An 18508-nucleotide genomic window follows, 5' to 3' on the forward strand; every position below is an offset into this window, starting at 1 on the left:
TTTTGCAATTGACTTGAGGTGATTTTCGTCAATGCCAATGGTGTGTAAGCAGTGTTCCAGATGTTTTCAACTTGCACCCAAGGGACCCCACCTATCACTATTGGTACTATTGTTATTATTATTATAACTTCAAATAAAAGTAACCAAGAGACTATTATGTATCAGATTAGATCTGAGTGAAATTTGATACACCACTTTGATTTTGCTTCTGACTTTATCTCCCATATAGTTATGGGACAAAACATCACCTATCTTACATACGTTGTGATGAGGCTGTGGCTGGGGTTGTCATGAGGACATGACAGAAAAAAAGATGTTGGTAGGTCATCTTGGTATTATGATTGAATAATAGGGTGGGGGAAAGAAAAGATTTTGGATATAAACCAAAGAAAATGTTGAGTGTATTATTGTCTTCTCATCCATTAATTCATTTAGATAAGATGAATCTTACCGTGCCAGCAAGAAACGTTACTCTGTGTTTTTTAAAAAACATTTTGTTTTAAGGCAAAATGCAAGTCCTTTAATGTTAACAACTATGCTTGTAAAGCAAAGTTACTGTTTTATAAATGTACATTCCTGTGTGACATTAACATCAGTAAAAACAATTAAAGCCTGTTGGCACAGAGACACAGAAAAGTGCTTTGGTCTAAGCTGAAGCAGATTAGCATCCATTTCATCAGGTTCAAGTAAATGGACCTGTAAATACATTAAATATGTTTAAGATCGTTGAGCCATTTATTAAGATCTATTGGTCCCCCTGATATTGATATAATTGTTTACAAATTAAAAAGGCTGAAGCCTACCTGAAATGCAGTCCAAACAATTTGAACTATTCTGATGAAGGAGACTCTACACCTGACCTTATTCTTGATGTGGATATCTTCAGAGACTGTGATCCAGAGACTTTAGCTCAGAAGTAATATGCATGGTTCCATCTCTGCCCTTTCACGTGTGTGTGTGTGTGTGTGTGTGTGTGTGTGTGTGTGTGTGTGTGTGTAGATAGATAGATAGATAGATAGATGATAGATAGATAGATAAATGATAGATAGATAGATAGATAGATAGATAGATAGATAGATAGATAGATAGATAGATAGAACCCTGCATTGCCCAGACCAAACCTAATTTGTAATGTTGGATTTACCAGAGGGAACCCCCTTGTGGATTACTGTGAAGCAGTTACCATGGCAACTGCACTGTGCTGGACAGTAGAAGCCATTCTACGGCAGTATAGTAGAAGCCATTTGAAGGCACAACAGGCTATATCTTAACAGAGCACACACTGCGAGGGGTTTTTGGAGTGTCTTACCCCCACAGTATTTGTTTCCAGAGAGTAAGTCATCTGTGTACCAAGTTTGGTTGAAATTTCTCAAGGCATTCCAGAGTTATGCTGGAACATACACACACAGCCACACACAAATAAAGTGATTTTAAACCAGTCCTCACACTTATGACCACTGCAGCATTCCTAGAGTTATATGCATAATCAAAATTTGAGCGCTTGGCAACAGATAGTTGCTGTGTCTTGGGGTAATGTGATCACCATTTGTGTCTTTCTAGGGCACTTTTGACAAATTAAGTCAACGCGGGAAGCTGGATTTGCTGGATTTTTGCCACCAGGGCAAAAAAGTCATAAAATTGTGTTTGATTCACTTAACAACCAAATTGCTTAGCAGCAGGAGTTCCAATCCTAATTATGATCATAAGCCAAGGACTACCTGTACCATACATCTCATTGTATTTATTTATAACATCTACATAATGAATATAAAATATGTATGTATTAATCTTAAGTACAAGCAACAAAACACACTTGTATCACTTCTCTGCTTATTCCTGCTTCCACTTCCTCCTACTCCCTTTGTCATTTTTTTCTGCCTTGATTTTTTTTGTCTGCGAGCTCTTTGTTTGCAGGAGGCAGAGGCCTGTTATCTTATATTCGGTGCTGTTCCCAGCATATTTACTTGGAAATATCCATAGACCTCTTTGCTGTCAGGCAGCTGGTTGCGTTTCCCACAGCTTTTTCTCTCTGTGCCCTGTGGCCATGAACTGTAGTTTGAAATCCAGGAAGAGCAGTTGAGCCACTGGGCTGGCACAAGGCAGATTTAGAGGGCATATTCAAACAGCCAAGATCCCAAGGCCGACCAGTTTTCCCACCTCTCTTCTTTAGTTTTCCAAACAGGTGTGGCTGTCTGAGAATCTAGAAAAGTGTATTGGGTGGGTGGCCCTGACTTTGAATAGGCACTAGTACCTTTCTACTTTGTGAGTTGCTTGAAATGTGATCGCAAAGATTAGCTTTTGCAGTTCTACAATGGGCCTCTCTCTTTTGTGTCATGTTCAAAGGGAATGTGCAGAACTACAATAAACATCTCCACAAACCCAGGGATTGGCTGAGTCTCTAGCCTGATTCCTACAAAGAGCAGATGTGGTTGGGAAGACAAATATTTGCAAATTATGCCATTTTGGGCTATAGGGCTAAAGCATTAGAAAGATCATGTTCAGTTTCCTCAAGGCTACAAGGAACTCTGCAAATTTTACAAAATCCCAATTTCCTTCAGAAATCTACTTCTTTTCCATTTATGGTTTTTCAGGGCTCTGGACATTTTCTGACCTGGGTGGGATTCACGAAACCAGTATCTTTGTTTGTTTGGGCAGGTTGGTCCAGATGTGCTGTAGGCATCTGGAAAATAAGCTGTTCATTTGTTTTACAACAGCAAGAACACTTCCCCCCCCCCACTCCCAAAATAGGAGGGGAAAATGAAGAGAGGTAACTGGGGATAAACATTTGTGAGAAAAATCAACAAACCAAACTCATTTAATTTTAGTATTGAAAACCTGAACTGAGAAAGGATTCCAGAAGGCACCCTGCTCCTTAATTTTATATACAGGTCATTCTTGCACATTTGTTATTCCATTTAAAAGGTTATAATATACAGTTTGGGTTGCTTTGTTTACCATTCCATTCGCCTGTTTTAACACCACCTTATTTTCCCTTTCTTTTCTCCCTCCCTCCCTTCTCTACTTCCTTCCTTCCTCCCCTCCTCTCCCTTCCTTCTTCCCTTACCTCTCCCCTACTCCTCTGTATAAATGTATACATAAAATTGTATGTAAGAAAATAAAATAAAAAAACTTTCCATAATTTTTTTATATATACAGGCCCTTCACATCCAGCCTTTGTTAATAGATTTTGGATTCTAGTAAAATAGAAAAAAAAAAAATGTTGACAAGCCTGGCGCTCGCACTTCCCCTAATCCTGGTTTGTTCAGTTCTCCTGGCTCAAACTAAGCCTTCTTCTGCCAAGGAGACGAATCCACCTCCACCCAAGGGATTTCCTCACCTGAAATCTGAAGGGATCTTGGAATGTTGGTCCTGAAAAGAAAGAAAAAGGCAACCTCCTGGAATCACCCAGAGAAAAATGGGAATTGCCAACCCTGAAAGAGGAGAGAGGAGGGAATACAGAAAAAGACCCCGGCTGCAGCCACCTTCGATATGTGTTTAAATCCCATGCCTCCCCCCCCCCCCGTACGACTCTTAAGTACAGCGCGAGCGCCCTTCCTGTTTGCACTCGCCTCTTTAAGTGCAGGATCAAACGACGCCCGCCCAATGGGTCAAACCGCACAGTTCGTACATTCCTGGCTGGATGAGGCTCCAGGGACAATAAAATCTTCCCGATTGCCCTTCCCCGCCTTAACTCTTATCTCAGCCCCAGAGCGGCTTCTTATCGGGACATTTTATGTATTTAGCAATCCTCCCCCCCCCCGTTTGTGTGTGTGTGTGTGTGTGTGTGTGTGTGTGTGTGTGTGTGTGTGTGTTGGAAACGGAGGAAGATCTTCTCAACCCCACAACAAAGAGCCCGCAAAGCCCATCAATTTGCATCCAAGAGGAGAGCCAGAGTGTTCCGAGCAGCCTTCCCTTCCCTTCCCTCCCCCCGCCTTCCCAGCTCTTCGGAGGACAAGAGTGACGGTCAACAAGCAACGGCGAAAGTTGGAGAGCGGATCAATCACAGGGAAGGTGCGAGTCCTCCTTCTTGGGGAAACAATTCCAACGGCATCACGGATGGAGAGGGGCGGGGGGGGAGTGGGTGAAGTGCGGGGCAAACTCCGATCCCACATGCCTCGGTTCCGTCCCGAAACCGGTGGAGCTGTGCCATTGATTGTTCAGGTGAAGGCAAGCAGAAACTGAAGCCACCATCCAGCCAAAGTTGGGCATTTCAAGGTGTGCTCTAGACATCGAGGCACCAGAAGTATAAAACCCAAATGGTTCTTTTAAAATCATACTCATGAAATCGTTGGCCAATTGCAAGCTTTTGAGGGCACTAGAATTGGAGTCTACATTTCAGTGTCTGATGGGTGCTTCAGCAATTTAGTTCAGACACAGGGACTTTGGATGACATGGTCAACAAATGTTGTTATGGGTCAGCCACTGGGAGAACTTGCTGCCTTCATCAGAGATAAAATAAGATAGTTGGAAGGGACCTTGGAGGTTTTATAGTCCAACCCCCTCTCACGCTTTTCTGTGGAGGGGGGCGGCCGTCTGTCAGACCTGGAAGTCATCTTTTACATTGGGCCTTCAGGCCTGCCACATTTTCTGCTGTGGGAAAATGGGAGGCGGGATTATATGGAGTATGGGTGATACATAGTCAAAGTAACATTCCTTTCTTGGAGAGTCAAGGACATCTTGCTCTGCAGCTGCGATGGGTGGCATCTCCAGTTTTGGATGGTGCCTGATTGGATCATTTGATGGACACGTGGGTGCTGGGCATGGATTTGAACTTTCATTTGGGTGGGGGAAACCTAGAAACTTTCAGATTTGGGTTTTTCCAGATGTGCCAATATGACATCTCTAATAAAATGGAACTTTGAGGAAACTCAAGCCTCGGTGTCTTTTTTCTTTAGGGGTATTACTTGGAACTCTGACACAAGAAACCAGCCTATACCACTGCAGTCAGGTGACTGTCCAATCTCTTCTTAAAAGCCTCCCCAGAGGAAGAATCCACAACTTCTGAAGGCAAGCCCTTCCACTGGTTAATTGTCCTCACTGTTAGAAAATTTATCCTTAGTTCTAAGCTGCTTCTCTCCTTGATTAGTTTCCATCCATAATTTCTTGTCCTGCCTTCTGGTGCTTTGGAAAATAGGTTACCCACTCTTCTTTGTAACAAACAGCCCCTCAAAGGACTAAAAAAAGCCCTTAGAAGGCCCTCAAACCTTGGTATCCAATCCAAGGCACAAAGCAAATCTTGAGAACCAGTTGATGGCTACACATGGCTAACTGATCTCTAGGTGCTAAAATGATCACCCCTAATCTCAGGGTGTATGAGCTTGCCAAATGGAATTGGAACCCAATTCAATACAACAGCTAAATATATGCATTTCTCACAAGCACAAATGAATCTGCTGTTAAATATTGCTACCAAGGAGCTGCTGGGTTCAAGAATCAAATTGTCCATTGATTTGATTTGCCTATCGACTCTGTTCTAGCTTCATGCCTGAATTTCAGTTGTGTTTGGAGCGCACCCAGGGTTTGTGCATTTATAATGTTGAAATGCTTTCCCAGGCGGCTTTCATTTTTCATATAAGCATTATATTTATTTACCAGTTATTTCATTTTAAACCCTGCCTTCCTAATTACAGGACCCCTGTAAGATATTAGTCATAAACAAAAATATGAAATACTTAAAATCTAATAAAAAGCTAAACTTATTGGTCATTTGTACTCATTTGCTGTATAATATCTACACATCTGTGATATTCACACCATGCACTGGACAAATAGAAAATAGTGAGACCTCTCTACCGAACTCATGTTGAAATCATCTCCCATGTCTTTTGTGATTATTGACAGATCTACATTAATTGGGATGAATCCTATCTTTGATGCCCGAGCAAGGAACACACACCAGCTGGGAAGAGGAAGTTCCTATTCCATCAATTTTCTTTCCTGCATTTTAATAGTGTAGCAATCAGGCTATACCATCTACCAGAATCATTAAACCAACTAAAACTAAAACATTGTGGAGCAATTCTTTTTCTGTCACAATCCCAACTGACACAGCCTTATGTTACAAGTTTGGACAGAAAGGACATCGTTTGAGGAGAATTCAACCAGTTTCTTTTATGGCTAAACCACTGTTTGAACTCCATGAACTCCATGGAGTTCCACATGTACAATACTTTCTAGTGTGTGTGTGTGTGTCAAAAATTAGGAGTCTGGTAGCATCTCTTCAGACTAACTACTTTTATCAAATCTTACGGCCTTTTAATAAAATTGGTTCGTCTGAAGAAGTGCTACCAGATTCCTTTAGATGTTTGGCTACTATAAACTAAACAATTATCTTCCTATAATATTGTGTAATTGAGGGATGCAGTAGCTTAGTGGATAAGATGCTGAGCTTGTTGATCAAAAGTTCGGCAGTTTGGTAGTTCGAATCCCTAGTGCCGTGTAAAGGGGTGAGCTCCCATTACTTGTCCCAGCTTCTGCCAACCTAGCAGTTCGAAAGCATGTAAAAAATGCAAGTAGAAAAATAGGAATCATCTTTGGTGGGAAGGTAACAGCGTTCCATGAGCCTTCGACATTTAGTCATGCAGGCCACATGACCACAGAGACGTCTTCAGACAGCGCTGGCTCTTCGGCTTTGAAATGGAAATGGGCACAGCCCCCTAGAGTCAGGAACGACTAGCACATATATGTGAGGGGAACTTTTACCTTAATATTGTGTGTGAGAGAGAAGGGGCAGAGAGGGGGAGGGAGAGAGATCCAGTTAACTTTGAAGAAAAATTATCAAACTGGAAGAGGCTACAGGCCATTGGGTCCAATCCAATACAAGAGATTCTTCCATGTCTACTTAAAGACATCCTCTTCTCTAGATAATTAGGTCTATTGTTTCACTGCTGTTGTTGTAAGGAAGGTTTTTCTAAGATCCATCATAAGTAATAATCATTAATAGGAGCACAATAAACCCAACTTTTGAAAAAAAAAGTTCATCTGGGATCTGTCTTACAGCACCCTGTGCGGGTACAGGACAGTCCAGCAGAAATTCAAGCTTCTGGGGTGGTCTTATACCTTTCTCCTCCCGGTGTCTTATTCTTTGCTTCAAAAGCAAAGAGGTCGTGGCCTCCTTCTGTTCGACTCCCTTCAGATATATGTCACAAGAAGAGGACACCAACATCCTCTCTTGGTCTTCTCAACTCAGCATAGCCAGTTCAGAATTGTGCTACCCTTACAACAAGCAGTTAATTTGAGAACACGTGAAAGGAAATCCAAAGGTTAATTATTTAATTTACTGATAGTGCATTTTTACTGTTGGAGACAAGCATTTCTGTGGGATCCAAACACAAAGCTGCCTTGAATTCCAGCACGGGTTCAGAATAGAGAGGTGTCATTTTCCTTGGCTATCAAAATAGCTCCACCACGGAGACTTACAAATACAAAGACTCCACTGACCATATTTTACCAGCACTAATTGAAGTTTTTTTCTTCTTAAACTTCTACTTTAAAAAAAAAAGTTCATTAGAAGTAGATATAAATGATGCTGAAGAACAATCAGTTATGGTTTGAAACAATGCCCTTCCTACTCCAGCTCAGACGTGGGCTCTGGCATACCCATATATATGCATATGAGAAATATACTAAATTATAATGTGTGATATTTCTGTGAGAGGCAGAAAGATAGGTACTGAATTGTATGTCTCATATATATAACATTATGGATGAGATGGAAAAATACTCTGGTTATGTGCTTCATTGGGAGTAAATCGAGCCCTATATGAAGCTTTTATTCATTAGAAATCATGATAAAAATGCATAAATTAAGCTATCTTTAAAAGAGGGAGAGTAATTTTTCTTTTCTTTTTCTTTCCTCTTTTCTTTTTCTTTCCTTTTTTCTTTCCTTTTTCTTTCTTTTTTCTTTCCTTTTTTCTTTCCTTTTTTTTGGAGCAATCCAGGTTTAATGCCCAGTAAATGATATTTTATTGTCTTTCCTTTACTGTGGCATTTCAATGATCCCCTTTAGGACACTGCAAATGGCACAGGTTAAAGGTCATTTCTCAAATCACTGGAATTAGTAAAGAATCGCAGAAAAAAACTGTAAAGAGGGGGAAGGGTGGGGCAATAAAAGAAGCCAGCCTGCCTGAAATAAACCCATAAAGAGTCTGTTTGCTTGGATGTTTGTCAGGGTGTACCGTAATTGACCAATGCCATTGGGGGAAAGGAAAACACCTTTGGGGGTGGGAAGGAAGGCCATCAACAGGCAGGAGGAAGGAGGCCAGCAGGCACAGGATATTTATAAAAACAAGCCCAGGTTTCATCTTAAGGGGGTATTGCAAGCTGCTCCTTTTCCCCCCATTTCAGAAATGGGGGGGGGACAGAAATCCCATTAACACCCCCCCCCCAGGTCTTTTGAAAACAAGGCTCATGCAGGAGAACTGCAAGACAAGCTGCAAGATTGGGAACGTTTCCTTAGCAATCCCACCCCCACTTGCCCCAATGTCCCCTTCCCATTAAAGCAACTGAGGAGGCAAAAGGGGTGGAGAGAAAGGGGTCAATAATGCTTCAAGCACTCAGGTTTCCATAGCTTTTGTTTTCCACCCCTTTTCTTTTATTAAAAGGGATGGGGGGGGAGGAGGAACTGAGATCTGGAGTAACAGAGAACTCATTTTCCAGGCTTTAACTGCAGAGCTTTCAAAGGGGCTGCAACAGCAAAAGTGCTAATTAAGGCACCAGGACAAAGAACTGCCAATGGAGGGCTGCATTTCATTCTTTGATATCATTTATTGTCTAAATAACAATAAAACAGAAACACCCTAATATATTCCAAAAGATGCCACTCCACACCAGTGAGACTAGGATTCAGCTGACTTAATGGCCAAAGGCTATTCACAAGAAGCTAAATTAGTCCTTGACTTACAGCAATTCACTTAGTAACTGTTCAAAGTTACAGCATCACTGAAAAAAGTGACTTACGAGTTAGTATGTCAGTTTTTCACACTTGCAAGCATTGCAGCCTCCCCCTGGATACATGTTCAAAATTCAGATGCTTGGCAGCTGACTCATATTTGTGATGGTTGCAATGTCCCAGGGTCATGTGATCACCTTTTGCAACCTTCTGACAAGTCAGTGGGGAAATCAGTTTCACTTAACAACCATGTGACTAATTTTACCACCTGCAATGATTCACTTTGCAACGGTGGCACGAAAAGTCGTAAAATGGGGCAAAACTCATTTAACAAATGTTTTACTTAGCAACAGAACTTTGGGGATCAGTGGTGGTCATACCACTAATTTTACCTATTTGTCTATCACCTCTTTCTTTCTCGCTCGCTCTTTTCCTCTACAAAGATCAACATATGGTTTATCTACTATGAGCCCACGTTATGGGACAAACTGAGATATAAGTGGTACAATGATTGTCCAGGGACTGTCACCAAGGACATGTGAAGCAAAGTCTGGTCTTTGCTGGTCACTGTATTTACTTGAGTTCTCCTCGTTTTTTTTTTTTTTTTACTTGTGTCAAATAGATGGTAAAAACAAGATTCAAACATACCTTGGTGTATCTTTCCTGGCAGAGGTGAACAACATTGGAAGGAATAATATGTATTTTATTTTCTTGACTTTAAAACTCATTGTTTATTGTACAATTGATTCCCTGTGTTCTATGTGGGCCTGTAAAGAAATGAGTCTATAATATTATAACATATTAAATATTAAAGCTAAAGCAATTAATGTACAGATTATAATTTGCCATTAAAAATCTGGTTTATATCTGTTCATATGTTTGTTTGTTAGATTTCTATCTCACTTTTCCTCCTTGATAAAGTATATTGTCACCCTTCTCCCAATATTATCCCTTGAATATTAACTCTATGAAGTGTTCAGTTTGATAGAGAGTAACTTGGCTCAAGTCTCCCAATATCAGTATATCCACATGACTGAATTTAGATTAAACATTGGGTCTTTCTCAGTCTTACCTGTTTTTTTCTGTTTAGACAAATCATTGGCTGCCTCATTTGCCAAAGCAACTCAAAGCAGTGTACAATATGGAATAGAAGTAGGCTAAAAACCAACACATTAGGAAAAAAAATCCAACAAAGGGTGGGAGTGATAGGGGAGAAGAAATAACTGATTACACATTGTATAACATTTCAATCTTTGGTTTAATGTTGACTTATCGTTTACACATTTATGGTACTTTTATCATACTGTTGAATATCCTGTGAATATTTACATTAAGGAGCAGCATATAAATACTATTATTTGATTTAATGATTTCATTATTTAGTCTAGGCCCATAGAATGTTGTTGTTGTCTGTTATTCCAGATGTGTTATTCAACACTCACAATGGACAAACTAATGGACATCCATGAGCCTTAGCACTTCCTGTTAATTTGTCATTGGATTAAAGGGCTTTGTGTTTTCAGAATTTGGGTGGAGAGGGAAAAAAAAAACCAGCCATTATTCTTTATCTCCAAAAGCTAGGTATTATCTGCCAATGACAACACCTATTACTGACTAATGCATTTATTCTACCATCCCCATCCTGATTCTGACTTTGAACTAGATATGGCATGGCTGATAATTCTTGCCTAGGCTTTTGACTCTTGCTTCTTTCCACCCAATATCTTGGGTGATAAAAAAATCTGCAAGTTTTGAAAACTTAGAACCATTTTCTTAGCCTTAAGAAAGTTATTACCTTACTATGTAATTGTGTGTGTGTGTGTGTGTGTGTGTGTGTGTGTGTGTTTGTTTGTTCTTTTTCATGGCTATTTAAAAAAAAGAATTGTAATGTTTGCATTAATTAAAAATCTGGCGTCTGTGATGCCTTCAGTCCAGAATAAGTCATATCAAGATTGAAAACAATGAGCCTTAAGTCACAACTAACTTAATTTTTAAATGATTTTCGTGAATAAAGTTAAGTTTGGATATATTCCATGTTTGGTCACTGATTTAGAAAGGCTCCTTTACCAATGGCAATGCTCTCTCTGTTTTCAACAGCTAGTCCTGGAACCACACCATCTAGTAGCCCATTGTTCTTCAACATGCAATTTCTTCTTGCATTCACGAAATCCTCTTGGATATACTTTACTACAAAGGAGATCAACGTGTGTCCCCTTTGCATTAACTCTTATTGATATCTGTTTGAGTCAGGAGTGGAAGTCAACACCAGAAGTTCCACATGGCTGAAGTTAAAACTACTTACAGAAAACATACAAGGCAGCAGTCTTGCTGAAGCTACATATACTGTATCTGGGAAGTACTGCATTGTATCATCATTATCAGCATCATCATCATCATCCATCATCCATCATTCTAGCCATTGTTTATCCATTGCAGGGGTGTATGGGGTGGTTAGGGAGGGATAGCACCTCTGGTGTAGAGGCATGTCATGTCCTTTTAGGACAGCTCATTTTAGGGCAGCTTTTGGGGCAGCTCGTCCACCTTTGGTCCCCACCTGTCACTCAGCTCTCACCTGTGGTTCCTAATAGCTATAGTATGTGCAGCGGCCACTCCCCAAGCAACAACTTCGACAGGTTAGCCAAACCAGGTTGAGAGTAGCTGTTGGGTCATTGACCTTTGGTGAAATAGGGACTTGTCATGAAGATGGTCTCTGCAAGTGATATGGTATGCTAAGAGCACCGCAAGACACAAAAGATGCCCTGGTCAACCACTGTGTCCAGCCCATCTCCAACTGTCTTGACTCTTGTCCTGCTATTGGAACAAGATGGAATCTGGGAAGAGACAGTGAGGCTGCGCACCCCTCCCTCACTTTAATCCAATTCAAGGTCCTATTAAAATATGATGGACGAACATCATCATCCACTACAGCAGTGATGGCGAACCTTTTTTGGCTCGCGTGCCACAAGTGGGGGGAGTGCAGGGGGGTCGAGTACGAGCGTGCCGCACCCATAATGCAACGCGTGACCCCCCAGTGCGCATGCGCGCACAATGTGCGACCCCCCCATTTTTACATTTTTTTTGCCCTCTCCAGGCTCCAGGGGCTTTATAGGAGCCTGGGGAGGGCGAAAAGAGCCTCCCCCGACCACCCGGAGGCCCTCCGGAGGCTTCAGGGATCGTCCGAGGCTTCCCTGAAGCCTTCGGAGCGCTTAAAACCACCCTCTGAGCAAACCGGAAGTGACTTCCGGGTTGCTTGGAGGGTCATTTTAAGCGCTTCAGGGAAGGCATCAGGGAAGCCTCGGACGGTCCCTGAAGCCTTCGGAGCACGTAAAAACACCCTCCGAGCAAACCGGAAGTAACTTCCAGGTTGCTAGGAGGGTCGTTTTAAGCACTCCGAAGGCATCAGGGAAGCCTCGGACGGTCCCTGAAGCCTTCGGAGCGCTTAAAACCACCCTCCGAGCAAACCGGAAGTGACTTCCGGTTTGCTCGGAGGGTGGTTTTAAGCGTTCGGAAAGCTTCAGGGACGGTCCCTGAAGCCTCCGGGGGGGCGGGGGAGGCTCTTTTCGCCCTCCCCAGGCTCCTATAAAGTCTCTGGAGCCTGGGGAAGGCGAAAAATAGCTTTTAAAAAGGTGAACTCAGCTGGCCAGCGCGCGCATGCGCGCTGGCCAGCTGACAGTGCAGTGCCTTGCGTGCCCTGACAAATGGCTACGCGTGCCACTTGTGGCACGAGTGCCATAGGTTCGCAATCACGGCACTACAGGATGAAGGCCTCTTCTGCATATTTCTAACCAATACAGTCTTGAGCTTTCCTTTGCCAATTGAGCCTCCAAGATTTGCCGGTGTCATCGCTCCATACTGCATTGTATGCATTGGAAGAAAGGAAAGGCCAGAAATGTGATAAATAATAATGTATGAAAACAACAACAACAGTTTAAAAGCTGTAAATGAAGTACTTTTATAAGCGGATATGCAATGTATTTTCTGAAAGTTGGACTAGATGGTCATTCAGGTGTCTTCTATTCTAAGGTGCCAAAATAAGTATGTAAGTGTTCAGGTACTGCAGACTTAGAGAAAAACTAAAATTACATTCGTGGAAACATAATTAAACATCTTTTCCCATTCTGCCTCCCTTCCTCTCCCCCCCCCCCCCCCGTTTCCTCCTATGTGTGTGCTTTATTGGCACAGGTTCCACAAGGAATAAAATACTGATGATGAATAATTTTCTAGCAAACATACAGGTTTTTTTGTATTGAGTATATTTAGCAGCCTTGGGGATTGGCTGTTTCTCATTTCTTTTGTCAAACTGCATACAAATCCATTAATAATATCAAATCCCATGTAACTATTTTAGCTGTGACAGCACTACAAGCAACGTGTTCTGTTATCATGGTTTAGCTAAAGCAGAATCCCAGGACTTTGACAGACAAAAGCAAGGTGAATGTCTGTGCTCTAATAAAAAGTGCAGTTTTCTCTCGATAGTACAAAAATGCTGGATCAGGATAATATTTGGTAGTTATGTAATATGAGGGTCATATAATGTGAAACCATCTTAGGTCCCAATAAAGGTATATAACAGAATACGCACAATGCCCAAAATATTTTCTTTTTAAATTATTTCATTTATATATATATAAATATACACACACATATATACACACATATATACACACATATATACACACATATATACACACATATATACACACACACATACATACATACATACATACATACATACATACATACATACATACATACAAACAAACAAAAAGTGATGAGTATCAGAGTATTTCCTTTAGGAGTAAGCAATATGTGCCAAAGTCCCCATTTCCTGACTGTATTGCTAACAGTTCAAATGATCTTGTGTATCTTGAATTGGATGTTTTTGATATTTTTTACTGGTTTCAGTTTTTATTGTTTTTAAATGTTTTCAAAATTTTTAATTGTAATATGTTTTATGAACTGTAAGTTGCCCAAGGCATTGATTAAGATGGGCGGCCATAGAAATGGAATAAATAAAAAAATAAACAAACTCCACCCAGCCATGTCATTTTGGTCTTTCCCTTCCTCTCAGCCCATTTATTTTTCCTTCATACATTTGTTTTGGAATCCACTTCTTATTTCGTATGGCCAAACCACTTCAACATATATCTTTCAGACCAGTTACTCTTTTTGGTATTTAATTTGCATTTACTCAGCACTGATTTCTTGATTATATATCTTCTGTCTGTCTGTCTGTCTGTCTGTCTGTCTGTCTGTCTGTCTTTCTTTCTTATAACAAAGTGGGGAGAAGCATGTTTCAGAATTGACTTCGTTCAACAGACTGTATATTGCCTATTAGCTTTCTGTCAGAAGTAAGCCTAAAGTGTCCACCCATTTTCCCAATCTTTAATAAATATTTTCCATTATGTATTATTTATTTATATCCTGCCTTATTATTTTTGCAAGTAACTCAAAGCAATGAACATATGGAATACAGCTTCCTCCTCCTGTTTTCACCACAATAACAATGCTGTGAAGTAGGTTGGGCTTTAGGTAGGTTGGGCTGAGAGAAAGGCCCAGAATCACCCAGTATATCCTAGATAAATAGAATACAATTTTTAAAAAAGAATTTATCTCTTTGAGCAAATTGCTTCCTTACTTAAGAAGTGTTTCTGCTGTGTACATATCCCATACTTCTGGAAATGATGCCACATTCCTATATCCACTTAGAGGCATGCAGATATGCAGAACTGGACCCAATATGCACTTCATCCCTCATCCTTCAATATGCACATATCCTTGTCACGGTACAAAAGGCTTTAGAGGTATAAAATGGCTTTTATAAGGTATAGTATGGATGGTCTCTGGACAAAAATATTCTTGTTAAAATTATCCACTTGGATTACTGTAATGAATGATAAACAAATTGATCTTTGAACAATGTGGAGCTTCCGTATATCCAAAACAAAGTAATAAGGTCACCAAGTAGAACCCGACGTTGTAAACTGCACAGAATTGCATGATGGGTGGCATATAAAGTTAACAAACTTAACAAATATGGTAAATAAATAACCCCCTCTTTTCATTGCACGTCAGTGTTTTAGTTAATGTAGGCTGCTTCAAATCCACTTCAAAATGGGGATTTCAGCTTATAAAATTTTAAACTAGATTATAGGAAGTATCATATAATAATCAATTTCTTTCGTGTTGATTCAACTTGACCATTATCTTCAGGATTTTTTTTCTCTGAATGAAGTTTGTATGATAGCAGAACAAGATGAGACAAAAGGCTTTTTTTGCAATTTTAACTATAATACTTATAGTCTTTTTAGCATTAGGTAAAGGTCTTTCATGTACTGTATTTAAAGAGATTTAAAGATCGTTCTGAAATCTGCAAAGATCAGAAGTTTTAATTTTCTGGTAGAGATAGTGTTTCATTTTTGTATTTTAAAAGAAAAGCTGCATTGTCTTTGGTTTTCCAAGGTTATGGCTATAAATTCTGTGAGGACTCTGTAAAGTGCATAATATATGTGTTGAGAATAAGTATATGAATATACAAATATGAATACATGATTTCATAAATAAAAAATGCAAAGGTGGAAATAAATATTCTTATGGGAGATACGTTGGTGGGGTGGAAAGTATGTTGGAAATGATCTCATGCAGGTTACACAGTCCAGAATTTCTTACCAAAGATTTATCATTCACAGTGCCATATTTCAGGGCCTGAAAAGAAGCAGGAGGAGACAAGGTAGAGTGATTGCATGCCAGTTGCAGCAGGACTCAACAAAAACGGTGCTCTTCTTCTTCATCATCATCATCATCCCTCACCCCCAGGGATGCAGCTTGGTAAGCTATGCATGACTCCATCTAGTCTGGGCTCCATCCTCCCTTATCCCCTGGCCAAGTAAGTGATTGCCTAGGGTTACACCATATCATTGTAATTCCTGGCTTACATTAAAATAGAATAGATCATACCAGACTGGTGCTCCTTAATTCTACAACTCAGTGTAAAAAGGGCAGGGAGGAAATACTCTAGAAATAATGCATACATCTAATCCAGATGTTAAATCAGAAGTAAGCCTTGTCATTTGTGCATATATATCCTTTTATTCCAGTGGAGAGATCACAGTCTATGGGATTTGTTCTATTCATTGGAGTATCTTTCTCTCTTGTCCTTGCTTTTTTAATATGTAACTAGTTGATAACATGGCATTGCCTGGGTATTTATTTATAGGGGGAAATGTCCTGACCAAACATAATTTCTAATGTTGGATTTTTCCCCTTACCAGAGAGAGCCCCCTTGTGGAGTACTGTGAAACTGTTATCATGGCAACTCCACTGCGCTGTATAGTAGAAGCCATTTTACGGCAGTACAGTAGAAGTCATTTTAAGCACAACAGGCTGTATCTTAACAGAACAAACCCCACCCCCCCAGAGGGGTGTTAGGGATGTCTTACCCCCACAGTATTTATTTCCAGAGAATAAGTCATCTGTGTACCAAGTTTGGTTGAAATTGCTCGAGGCGTTCCAGAGTTATGCTGGAACGCACACACACACACACACACACACACACACACACACACACACACGTATATACCAGTATGTATGTATGTATGTATATGTATATATGTATGTATATATGTATGTATGTACGTACCAGTATGTATGTATGTACGTACCAGTATGTATGTATGTACGTACCAGTATGTATGTATGTATGTATGTATATGTATATGTATATGTATATGTATATGTATATGTATATGTATATGTATATGTATATGTATATGTATGGATCAGTATAAAGGTAGTTAGCAATCAATATGGTATTTCACAGATGCTTCATCAGTTGCTCTCTAGTTGATATTTTTACATGTTGGTGTCTTTGACTCAGTCCTTGACTAGTACCTGCAGTTGACAAGGTTTGTTGGAAGTGGTTTGCCGTTGCCTCCTTCCTAGGTCTCAGAGGGTATCATCGGCCCAAGGTCACCCAGCTGGCTTTGTGCCTAAGGCAGGAGTAGAATTCATGATCTCCTGTATCTAGCCTGATACTTTTAACCATTACATCAAACTGGTCCTCTTTTTCCTCTCTTCTTCAGTATATAGTGATTTGGAAAGCATTTGCCTTCACAGACAAAATGTGGTAGACATGACCAGCTCTCGAATAATAATATATTTGGAGGTACTTCATCATTTTTTTTAAAGGAAGACAAAGCAAGAAAGCAGGAAAGAATTCAAACTGAAACTGATTGAGTGGCATTTAAAAAGCAGCCAGTAATGTATCATTTTTTTCTTCCATTGCTCAGCTACTTAAAAATGACGTAAAAATCTGCAGGGTTCTATTGCATTCCCCTGCACCCCTTTGCACGCCCCCCCCCACCTTCCCAGACTGGAATCTAAAAGCTAACCTAAAGTGAAATCAGATTGCTTGAAACATTGGTTAACGTTTCTTCCTACCAATGTGGTATTCATTTGGACTTGGTCTCCTGTATTTAATCATAGCTGTTAAGCTGCCCTTTGTAGTGTAATTGCAAAATTGTACTAAGAATCTCTACTGGGAGGGTGGGGGGAGGAGGAAAGTTAAGTGTACCTTGCATTTCAATTCCTGCAGTGTAAATCAAAATGTGTATAAGATCAAAACTGTCTCATTGGCTATTGACTTTCAGCTAACATATGGATTATGCAAGCTGCTTCCAAATATCTTGAATATGCAGATGGGACAGAAGTTAGCAAAACAGTTGAGTCTTTAAAGACTTTCTTTCAAAACTTAAGATACTTCCTAACTCTACACATGGCTGAGCTGCATAAAAACACAAGGCTTTTATCATAGCACCAAGTGAAGGCATGATGCTTGATTGGTTTCATCTGTTTTACCTAAATTGAAATCGAATAAGCAATTATTTATCTTATCCATCTGTATTTTCAGTATCTTTGAATTGGATATAAGCTGTGCTTTTACTAGAATTGAGAATGCAATCTTAAATTCAACAAGTCACTATCAAGAGGGAAAAATGCCTTCCCAGAGCAGTCAGTTTCTCCTTAATTCCTCTTTAGGGATTTCTAGTTGAACAAATGGATGAGGTCATGTGTGTCACAGGGAGCATTTAGAAGAAATAAGGTTGAAGAAAGGGGGATGTAATCCTCAGAACCAACTGATTAGAAAATGAAATCCTTTGAAGAATGGCTCTTTCAGAATAATCTTCTTGGAATCCTGTGATGTGCTTCCATCATTTTAGACACCTTAACAAATAGAACATAATCCCTTTGTCCAGAACATCAAACAGGCACAGTACTTAGAGACCAGCCTTGGGAAGTGTTAAGGACCCTTTGCTACTACTCCCGCAGATGGCTGAGCAAGGAGTGCTCCCTCAACAAAAAAATCCTAAAGTAATCAGACATTTTTTAATAGTCTATTAGTTTATTAGCTTAATAGTATTATCAGCTTAATATAACTATCATCAGCTTGTTTTACTATTATGAATATATTCAGTTTATGTAACCTTATTTTCATTCATTATTATTTTCATTTACATTACCAATGTAGGTATAGAAAATAAGCTTCCAAAGTATTGCTTGATTTGGCCCAAATTCATTTGGAAGCCTTCTGTATATGTGTTTTCTTCTAACATCCCAAAG

Source organism: Natrix helvetica (assembly GCF_964273705.1).
Source record: "Natrix helvetica genome assembly, chromosome: 1".
Classification (NCBI taxonomy): Eukaryota; Metazoa; Chordata; class Lepidosauria; order Squamata; family Natricidae; genus Natrix; species Natrix helvetica.